The sequence below is a fragment of the Eptatretus burgeri genome, chromosome 13 (genome assembly GCF_056783735.1).
Source record: "Eptatretus burgeri isolate ZD-2024b chromosome 13, Ebu_testis_v1, whole genome shotgun sequence".
NCBI lineage: Eukaryota > Metazoa > Chordata > Myxini > Myxiniformes > Myxinidae > Eptatretus > Eptatretus burgeri.
In genome coordinates, this window is record NC_140973.1 from 39,293,613 (window position 1) to 39,303,612 (window position 10,000).

The following is a 10,000-nucleotide window of genomic DNA, read 5'->3' on the forward strand; positions in this document are numbered from 1 at the left end:
AAGAGATGCTTCTGACCTAGCCAAAATCAGTTCAAAACTCAGTGAATGCTCTCCGTTTTCTCCAGATCCCTCACTAAGAAATGTTGTGACTGGAGTGGTGGCCGCGTCGGATGTGAATGTCCACGAGCATAAGTCTGTTGGAGAGAAGATTATGGAAAGTATGGTCAATAAACCCGCTTTCACATCTTCCTTCAAACGAAAAGACAGAGCCAAAACACTTGGAGATGTATCTTCAGTCAAACTTGGTCCAGACAGAGCAATTGACCCTGCTCTACTCTTTCAAAGATTTCTTGTTGTGTCAAAAACAGGAGACATTTCGTTGGAAGATGTCATGGGCTATGAGCTGAGCCCATTTCCCCTGCCCTGTTTGAGGGTATAGGTATTTTCAGAAAGGCTGACAAACCTCAATTAGTTCAAGCTATCAGAGACCATTCTGCCAAAGTGTCAAATGATACCGTGTCTGACTCTGTTCCCCAAACTGAGCACTATGTTCTTGATGGTGGCTCCTTGCTGCATCGTTTGTCATGGACAGCCGGGGACAGTTTCAATGTGATAGCCAAGTCGTATGCTGACTTCACTATTCGTCACTATGGAAAAGCAACAGTCGTTTTTGATGGTTATGATGATGGACCATCTATTAAGGACAATACACACAAGCGCCATGGCCATATTGTTCATCCCGAAGTCAGCTTCACACCTGGAACAGAATTCTCTGGCAAAAAGGATGAGTTCCTGTCCAGGAGCTCCAACAAGCAACAGCTCATCAACCTCATCAGTGAGGAAATGAAGAAAATTGGCTTGAACGTAATTCATGCAGCAGGGGATGCCGATGTAGACATAGTAAAAGCCGCAGTGACATCGTCATACCAACAATCAACTACACTGATTGGAGAAGATACAGATCTGTTGGTGCTATTATTGCATTACGCTAGCGTCGACAGCAAAGAACTGTATTTTCGTTCTGACAATTCATCCAGGAACTGGAAGGTGCACAATATCAACCAGCTGAAAGTATCATTGGGCGAAGAGCTATGCCCACATCTTCTCTTCCTTCATGCCTTCACTGGGTGTGACTCGACATCTCAAGTATTTGGAATTGGAAAAAAGTCAGCATTTCAGAAACTGGCAAAGGGGGATTCAGCAATCAAGACTTGTGCAAACACCTTCCTTGTCCCCAACCAAACAAGAGACATGGTCGTGGAAAACGGCAACAATGCCATGAAAGTATTATTTGGAGGACATCCCTGTGATTCCCTCGCCAAGTTGCGATATAATGTCTTTGTGAAGAAACTGGCTTCAGCTAAGTCGTTTGTCACCCCAGAACGTCTGCCACCAACAGCGTCTTCAACAAGGTTTCACTCTCTGAGAGTATACTATCAGATTATGGTCTGGATGGGGAGGAACGGAAACTTGAAGGCAACAGACTGGGGTTGGAAACTGGAGGACAATAAACTAGTTCCAGTCATGTCAGACAAGGACGCTGCTCCAGAAAAGTTGTTGAAGATGATCCGATGCAACTGCACAACTGGCTGTAGAACAAGTCGCTGTAGCTGTAGGGGATACGGTCTGCCATGCCACAGCGTCTGCGGACCCTGTCAACTTGATACCTGCGAAAATCCTTTCAACAAGACAGTATCGGAGGACGAAGAGGAAGCATAGTTTATCTATGGTAAATGCTACTTCAATGAACGAACTTTCGTTGATGTTTTCGATTTACCCTAACTTGAAGGCATTTTAATTGAAAGTACGTTCTAGAGGAAATGGTGATCATTGTGAGAGCCGATTCATTTATTACTTTCTAAATTACCAAAGCATATTTTTATTTATGTTATGCACAAGATGGTCAATTAATTCTGATCACTACACACGGGACAACTTTTCAGGTAGACACTATTTGAAGGATTGGGCATGACCTCCAAAACATAGGAATAAACACAAACACTACAAATCTAGTCCATTGATTGCCTGTTTTAAAACAAGTACACGCCCATGGTAGCCATTTGGGGGGGGGGGGGGCATTTTGGACGCCATCTTGGATTTAAGGCCTTACCATCACGAGTCAACTCTGAAAATGATATCAGGTGATTTGTTGACCTCCAAAACATAGAAATCGACACATACATCACACAAGCACAGCATTTATTGACAATTTAATAGCAAATTTATGCCCATGGCGGCCATTTTGGGGGGCCATTTTGGACGCCATCTTGGATTTAAGGCCTTACCATCACGAGTCAACTCTGAAAATGATATCAGGTGATTTGTTGACCTCCAAAACATAGAAATCGACACATACATCACACAAGCACAGCATTTATTGACAATTTAATAGCAAATTTATGCCCATGGCGGCCATTTTGGGGGGCCATTTTGGACGCCATCTTGAATTTAAGGCTTTTCCATCACTGATCAACTTTGAAAATGATATCAGTGGATTTGTTGACCGCCAACACATAGAAATCGACACATATATCACACATGCACGGTATTTATTGACAATTTAGTAGCAATTTTATGCCCATGGCGGCCATTTTGGGGGGCATTTTGGACGCCATCTTGGATTTGAGGTTTTTCCCATCACTGATCAGCTTTGAAAATGATTTCATTGGATTTGTTGACCTCCAAAACATAAGAGTTGACACAAAAATCACAAATGTAGGCCAGCTATTGCACATTCTATGGAAATTTAAGCCCACGGCGGCCATTTTGGACGCCATCTTGAAAATAGGCCCTTTCCGGTAGGTGGATTTGAGTAGATTTTTAGTATGTTATTTTGGAGGTCAAAACCTACCCAAAATCGTTGAAAAACCTTTTGTATCAATTTTTTTGGGGTCAAACCACAAATTTACTCTACTAAGTTGCAAACGTGCAACCAATCGCCAGAAATCACAGGGAATGATGCTCAACCAGCTTCATGGTTTCCATAGCAGTGGTTTCGGTGACAGTGTTTTCGATGAAGCTCCCGCCATTCTGGCCTAATGACCTGTAGCTGTGGTTTACACAAGTCGAAACCCAATTTGACACCCGAAACATTCCAACTGAGTTGATGCGATTCAAATACATTGTTGGCTCCTTGTCACCAGATATGTGATGGAGGTGAGAGATATTTTACCACAACCCCCAACAAACGCTCCAATCATGACTAAAGGCTGCACTCATAAAGCATACGACGCCCTTTGAGCACTGGCACTTTCAATAACTCCTTACATCCAAGGATATAGGAGATCAAAGACCTACACAACTACTGTGTCATATGCAGCAAATTCTCGGTCACCAACATGCCATCTTTGACCAGTCGCTTTTTCGTGAGTTGTTCTTGCAACATTTACCACTGCAAGTCCGCATGATGCTTGCAGCTAACACAGAGCTGGCACTACCCGCCTCTGCGGATCTGGCTGATCATCTCATGGACATCATTACACCGACTGTGGCTGTTGTGTCACCTCCACCAAAACATGTAAAACATCTCCAATCTGAAATGGCGGACCTTAAGAAGCTCGTTCCGGAGCTTCATGCTGTGCAACACCAGTTATGCCCACCTTCACGTACACCTTGTGCAGGGACAGAGAGAAGCACTGTACCTTATACTTCCATTCACTTTTACCTTCCATGAACACTCCAGATTGTTGGTACCATGTGACCCTCAGTGCTAATGCTCATCAGTGTAGAGCACCTTACTCCTATTGGCCGCAGGGAAATGATGAGGCCCAAAATTAATGGTGACGAGTTCACCTGGGCCATACGTCAGTCACCTTCTCTTCCTCATTGATTGTACCAGCGGACTTTGGTTTCTTGTGGATACAGGGGCAGAGGTGGGCATTGTGCCGCCATCTGTCACTGAATAGAAAGATCGACAGGAATATTCATTACATGCCACCAACAACAGTACTATTGTTAAGACAGCAGTCACCACGCCTTTCAGAATGTTCAAATTCCTTCAGATGCCGTTCAGCATACACGATGCTGCAAAACCTTTCAACGTTTTATCGATCAGCTGCTCCAGGGATTACACTTCTGCTACGTGTATGTGTGTATATATATATATATATATATATATATATATATATATATATATATATATATATATATATATATATATATATATATATATATATATATATATATATATATATATATATATATATATATATATATATATATATATATATATATTTGACATTTTAATCACAAGGGAAGCTGCAGAAAAACGTTAGGAACACCTATGTCTCTTCACCTGTTTGCAGGACTTCAGCATCATCATCGATCCCACAAAGTGCATATTCAACGTTCCGGAGTTGAATTTCCTTGACCACTCTGTTAACTGCTTTGGCATCTTTCCACTCGAGGAGAAGGTACATATTATTTGGGATTTCCCATCACCATCATCTCAAAGCAAGCTGCGAGAGTTTTTGAGCCTCATTAACTTTTACCATCAATTTATTTCAAATACAGCCACAATACTGCAGCCACTGAATAAGTTACTCACTTGGACCTGAAGGTAAGCACCCTGAAGTATTCTGATGGTCGGAGCCAACCATGTCAGCCTTCCACACTATCAAAGACGCACTGGCCAATGCCTCACTCCTGATTCATCCAAAGTCAGAGGCACCAACAAGCCTGATGGTAGACGTGTCTGAGGTCATGGTGGGTGCGGCCCTTCACGAGTTCATTGATACCAACTGGCATAAACTAGCTTTCTTCTCTGAAATGCTGAAACCAACAGAGGAGGAGGATATTGGGACCATACTTTGTGCAGAGCATTGGTGCTGCTTAAGCAGTCTCCTTGGCTATTGGGCATAATCCTGGATGGGTCGCCACTCTGACACAGTATACCAGCATGGTGGCACTCATTTTGCCGACCTCGGAAGGATGACAGGCCGAGTTAACCCCACCTGGTATTAATTCAACAGCTGGGCGGGATTTGAACTCAGGACCCGAGGAATCCAAAGCCCACCACCCAAACCATTAAGCCAACACCAGGCATAAACCAACAGAGCACAAGTAAAATGCCTTTGATTGGGAATTACTCGCTATAAACCTCGCCATCGAGCACTTCCTCCACTTCTTGGAGGCCAGACCATTTTCTGTCCTGACTAACCACAAATATTTAACTTTCGCTCAAGCCACAAATTCAGACTCACTCTCCTCACACACTTCGCCAATTCAGTTGTAACTTGCAATTCACCACCGACATCTGGCACATCAAAGGAATCGCAAACTTGGCGGCCGACGCTCTCTCACGCATCGAGATATTGGCGTTATCTTCCAGCATTTCTCTGGCCATTAATTTTATTGTACTTGCAGCAGTGCAACAGGAGGACACGGAGCTCCACCGACTACAGTCTGCAACTGTTTCGCTTACATTTTGTGAGATACAGTTCCCAGGGACAAACACTACCCTCATGTGTGATACATTGATGGGACAGTCACACCCTTTTGTTCCTGTGCCATTCTGTCATGCAGTCTTTGATTCTTTTCACTCACTCGCGCACCCAGGTATTCGAGCACCTCAGCGACTCATCACTACTGCTTTGTCTGGCCATGCATCAACACCGACATGCTCTGTTCGTCCAAGCAGTGTCTTCATTTTCAATATTCCAAGCTCCAACGTCAAACTGTCACACCACTCTGGAGCTTTTAAACACCAGATAAGCATTTCAACAGGATCCCCATGGATCTTGTTGGTCCTCTACCTCCTTCAAATGGGCACCGCTATTTACTGACTTGCGTTAACTCAACTCCTGGGTAACAACCATGTGCTAACCACTGCTTACCATCCAGCAGTGAATGGTATGTTGGAGCATTTCCCTGAAAGTGTGTGACAACCCCACACACACTGGAACTATGCCAGCCAACTTTGTTCAGCTATGCAGAGCCTCTGGGTGACACTGACACGTACACCTTCTTCACGCCTCAAATTTTTTACGTGCACCCACGCATTCGTACGGCATGACGCTGTTCGGAAATTCTTGCAGCAACCTTATGACAGACCTTACAAAGTTCTACAACACTCCAATAAAACCTTTATACTCTCTTAACGGTGGTTGTGACACAGTCTTCATAGATCGCTTGAAGCCATCTTTTCTTGACGCAGCACCAGAGCCAATCCCCCCACTATCCAACAGATCGACATTTACTACAACAATGACCTTACTGCCATAAACGATTCACTCTGGGCATCATGTACACTTTCCAGCACAATATTTATGAGAGTGCATTTTGCTTGTTGACCATTTCTCTTTGCTGTGACTTATTTTTATTTTTACATGGACAGTCCGCATCTCTTCTCCTACACCATATTGTATTTTGTTTGTACCTTCTCTTTGATTAATGCATTAGGAGGGTTGTAGTTGTTGTTTCATATGCAACCTGTGGCTGCTGGTTGCATCATTTTCTGGAAGCACGGCTGTTCCGCTGATGCCATGCCTGTTACGAGTAAGCTGGTACTCATTTTGCCAACCTCGGAAGGATGACAAGCTGTCAACCCACCTGGTGTTATTTTAATGGATTGACAGGGGCTCAAACTCAAGACCCTGAAATCTTAAGCCAACACCATGCTTTCAGGGGGAGTTGTGTTAGAGTAGGAGCCCAGAAGGTTTATTTATGTAAAAAGTTCCACAACTGTGGACCTTATGCTTTGATGGAGCACTCCCCCAACATCATAAAAAATGAATTTCTGCCGGGTCTGGGCCGTGGCTTTGTAATCCAAATCACTGGATTATTGATGCCATTCCTGAAAATCCTATTTTCATCAATATAACAGTACATGGTATCCTCACAAATAAGGTGTCTTTACCCATGTTTTCATGGTTAATGATTCCAATTATAAAAGTTTCATTGTTGAAAAGTGTGTAGTTAATCATGTAGTAGTATATATGAAGAATGATGCTGAATGAAAAAAGCAAATGATGCATGTTTATTTGATATTAAACAGACATTTAAATAATACCAAGTCAATGAACAATGGGTTTGAGAATCCCCCAACCAACACTACCATACTACACTATAGAGGCATTTATACAGTCACTTTCTTTCCCCAGAAGAAAATGCCACTATTTTAACAATATTGTTCTGCTGTGTTTTACATATCTTCATCATTCTCATCACTGTCATCACTCCATACATTGTCTGACTCCTCATCATCATCTGTGGACGTAGCTCCCATGCCGTCTCCATCATCTGTTGATGCACGTGTGAGGGACTCTTGGAGTGAACTTACTAGGTACCAATCTGTTTGCAAGCAGTTTCGAGTCAACTTCCATCCATAGTCTGTGGGACTCGCTTCACCAGAAGGATCAGTCTGATCGGCCCTCTTCTACATTCTTGCCACATTCTGTGCTCTTGATTTGATTGTCAAGTGTCTTGGTGCATGGTGGAAGAGAAGCGTAGTTTCTCTGCTTTATTCTTGTCAGGGGTTCCTTCCGAGTTCCACCACTCATGCACACAAAAGCTTTGCATCTTGCTTCATTGATGTTGGATGTTTGGAATCCATACAGCAAGCAGACAAAGGAGTTGACACCTGGAATGTCCACTTCCTCTGTAGTAAGAGATCGCAGTGCCATGACATGATCTGGTTCTGCCTCCAGCAGCTGGAAGGGCCTCACCTTTCTTTTTCTGAAGAAGCATGATGGGAAGTCACAACCCGTCAGAGCATGAAAGCCCGTTAGTGCTTCAGTGATGATCCTGGGTTGTTTCTCCTCAAGAATGGCAGCTAGTTTTGAGACATCACTGTACTTCCAGTGGTTGCCAGATCCATAGTCTAGGATGATGCTAATCCCTTCCGACCTTCCAGTTCCTAAGTTACTATACTATGTCTTACCTGTTCTTAAGTCACTGCAAACATTAAGGCCAGCAGGTGTTTCACGTTCACCTTCAGAGCATGTGTAGGCAATCTCGGTCTCAAGCCACTTCACTTCATCATGGCTGATACAATGGCCAAGGCGGTTCAGGATGGTCAACAGTGTTTTTATCCGGTCAATGTTCCCGGCCCTAACCCAAGTGATTCATGCCCCCAAGGACAAGCTGCTCCTCTCTTACAGTTGAACACAGCATCCGATGCACTGGCCACTGCTTTTCTCAAAATTGCATGCCTGGCATGTGCCAATCGTGCCTGCATGCCTCCGATGAGGGTACGGAAGAACAGGAGCATCAGATGGCGGATGTTCTCCTTCAAAGAGTGAACCGAAGTGGGTGACGGGGTATTTGATGAGGACATTGCAAGAATTTCTGTGCGCAATGCCATGACAGCATATCTGATTTCTTCAGCTTTGTCATTGGACTCATTCAGCAAAGCAAATGCTTCTGCAGACGTCATTGAGTAGGGGAAGACAACGTTTCCAGATTTATTTGCTTGTTTGTGTATGAGGATGTCTTTAAATTGATCCTTCACCTTAGACATTAGACTTTGCACAGAGTACTTGTTAATGTCATCCTGGGTTCCTCCAAGAGCAAGACACGCTTCTTTGTAGAAATTTAAAAGAACGGTTGCCAACATGGTTTTCTTCTTCTTAATGAGTTCATTGTTAAGAGTAACAATGTTTGGTAAGCTTCACCATGCTTCTTCCGATTGGATGTTTGCGCTTCCTCATCCTCATCCTGCCTTAAATAATTATCTTGCCGACATGTGTTGTGGTACTTTGCCTCCTTTGCAATCAGATCTTCTCCAAGTCCAAGGATCGTGGAATCACACTTTTTCTTTGCAGCACGGACAACTGACTGGCACCCATCTGTTGTCAGACATTGTCTCAGGGGTTCATTTTTCTGTGACTTCCTTTTCCTCTTCATTCCATAAGTAAGGCATTCCTTTCCAAGAACACCTCCCTTGTTGGTAGAAGGATGATCACTACTTGAACGAGTCACCTTGCAAGGTGGTTCAGACAGTTCTTTATCAGCTGATGATTATCTTTTAACAGCACAGAAACAACTGAGACATCTTGAGCGTTAATATTTGCTTTCTGGTCACTCGGTTTTCCTGATCTCTTCCGACGTGCTGAAGAACTGATCATTTTGAAGTGTCATTCGGAATCTAGCAGCATTTTTTGCCGTTTCCCATATCTCAGGAATGAAAGGCTTCAAGCCAGGTTCCTCCTCTTCTGTCTCCTTACAAATCATGCAAATGTAGTTGTCATTTGCCATGATCTGCAAAAAAGAAAAGGAAGAAATAATTAAAGAGAAAGTATTACTCATAGAAAAGCCAACACCAATATGTACATTTCAGGGTAAACTATACATTTTCTAGCATTAAATGTTTTTGTTTTTTTCATTATCATTGACCATGAAAACATGGGTAAAGACACCTTATTTGTGAGGATACCATGTACTGTTATATTGATGAAAATAGGATTTTCAGGAATGGCGTCAACAATCCAGTGATTTGGAATACAAAGCCACGGCCCAGACCCGGCAGCAATTCATTTTTATGATGTTGGGGGAGTGCCCCATCAAAGCACGAGGTCCATAGTTGTGCCGCTTTTTACATAAATAAACCTTCTGGGCTCCCGATCTAAGTCGCCCATCATTTTGTATTTGGTCTTGTAATATGTGAATACGCTTTCGCTTTGGTTCAACAGGCGGCAGGGTGTTTTTTTTTGAGGTTTTTACCTTTGCAGTTTGTTCAAGAATTGACTCGGAATCCGAACGTCTCGGATGTCTTTTCTTCCATGCTAAAGCTTAATGTCCATCTGAGGGACAGCCCACTTTGTGATGCAAGACTCTGCCTGTGAAGCATCATCTGACGGTTTATAATCAGGGTTGGGAATTAAAACCAGACTAGATAGGAACGAATGGGAGAACGCATCCACAAATAAATACAATTCTGAGCATAATGTATTACTAGCACTGACATGATTAACTAATGTTTTGGATGCATCCTAAGAAGCTTCATGTATGCAATATTGTTGTCGAGGTAACAAGATATGGATGAGAAAACTGATTATAAACTGCAATCTGTTATTCATCTGTGTACTTGATTTTGTTATCATCAGGCCTTTTGTTATATATA

The 10,000-nt window shown here is 43.0% G+C and overlaps 1 protein-coding gene across 4 annotated transcripts in view; it reads left to right on the forward strand.

The window, feature by feature from the left end:
- Positions 1–10,000, forward strand: part of LOC147014267 (microtubule-associated protein tau-like) — a 136,420-nt gene that overhangs the window by 35,525 nt on the left and 90,895 nt on the right. The window lies entirely within an intron of this gene.